The 1416-nt window shown below is 46.8% G+C and overlaps 1 non-coding gene across 1 annotated transcript; it reads right to left on the minus strand.

The window, feature by feature from the left end:
* Window positions 1-326: 326 nt before the first annotated feature.
* Window positions 327-460, minus strand: LOC112476734. The gene has a single exon (XR_003045193.1). It is a non-coding gene; the product is annotated as a small nucleolar RNA SNORA52 (small nucleolar RNA).
* Window positions 461-1416: the final 956 nt, after the last annotated feature.

The following is a 1416-nucleotide window of genomic DNA, read 5'->3' on the forward strand; positions in this document are numbered from 1 at the left end:
CAATCTTACTGTAAGTCAATAAACCCTCATCCCCTGAGACATTCCCCCCCAGGCATGGCTCGTACTTTTTGTTCTGCAACCTGTTCTTGACCTCCAGGGCAAACATTAAACCTGCCCTCCCTCCCGCCCCCCCAAAAAAATTATTTGTAACTAACATCAATTATCTTCCAAGCACTTGGCTAAGATCTTCTACATTCTAATATACATTCAGTGATGTAGGTACTATTTTTATGCTCATTTTACAGATGAGGAAGATGAAGCTCGGAGCAGTGATGAATTCACCTAAGATCATGCAGCTTTTTTTTTTTTCTTTTTTTTCCCCTCCCCAGTGTCTAGAAGCACCCTGGCATGAACCCACTGAAGCTGTGCTCACTGCTTGGGATGAGGCTTCTAAGGTGCTCTGGTCCACAAGCGAAACCTGGCAGGCCACAGATCTACTGGCAGGGATTAGGATGGACCAAGATCACAGCTTTTGAGGTGCAGGCTAAGCTCCGCCCCAGATCATTTTTACTCCATGGCCTGAGTCCTCTCCACCACATCAGCATGTTTGGATGGGTAAATAGGTGCGGCGTATCCTAGTTTGGGCTACAATAACAAAATACCACACACTAGCTTACTTATAAACAACAGAAATTTATTTCTCATAGTTCTGGAGGCTGGAAGTCTGAGATTAGGGTGCCAGCATGGTTGGGTGACGGTCCTCTCAGGGTCACAGACTTCTTATAGTATCCTCACATGGTGGGAGGGGCAAGGTCGCTCTCAGGCCTCTCTCAGAAAGGCGTTAATCAGTCTTGAGGGCTCCACCCTTGTGACCTAATCAGTATCCCCAAATCCTACCTTTTAATTGGGCATTAGGATTTCAACCTATGAATTTGGAGGAGGGGGGCGCAAACATTCAGAGCATAGCAGGAAGCATTTATCTGTGTGGTAGTTCCTAAGGTCTTGACATATGCACATCACGTTCTTGACAAATAACTACTGAAGGAAAAGGGCATTTTAATAACTGTCTGTTAAGGCATTGGTTTTCACCCCATGGTCTGAACAGAGACTCATCAACACCAGCTCCCTGCCCTCAGCCTCCAACAACACAGCTTTAAGCAGCAGAAAGTGCTCATTAGAATGGAACCCCAAAGCTTTGTGTTAGCTCCTCCCAGCAGCCTCAGCCAGCCCCCACTCAAATATTTCTGTTCAGGGCTGAAAAGATTTATAGCATCCTCTAGCTGCTGACGATGTTTCCCTATTGATCCTGCTTCCGGAACTCTGCTCAGGGGACAGGGAGTGACTGAAATGCTAAATTTTTACCAGGCTCACTGCAAAATCAGCCAGACAGCACAGGCCTCCTTTGGGACCCAGAGCTGAAGGCAGAGAGCCACTGAGTCACACACACTTGCTCCTGATCCACAGCAGGATGAATTT

This window comes from Pteropus alecto, unplaced genomic scaffold, assembly GCF_000325575.1.
Source record: "Pteropus alecto unplaced genomic scaffold, ASM32557v1 scaffold71, whole genome shotgun sequence".
Taxonomy (NCBI): Eukaryota; Metazoa; Chordata; class Mammalia; order Chiroptera; family Pteropodidae; genus Pteropus; species Pteropus alecto.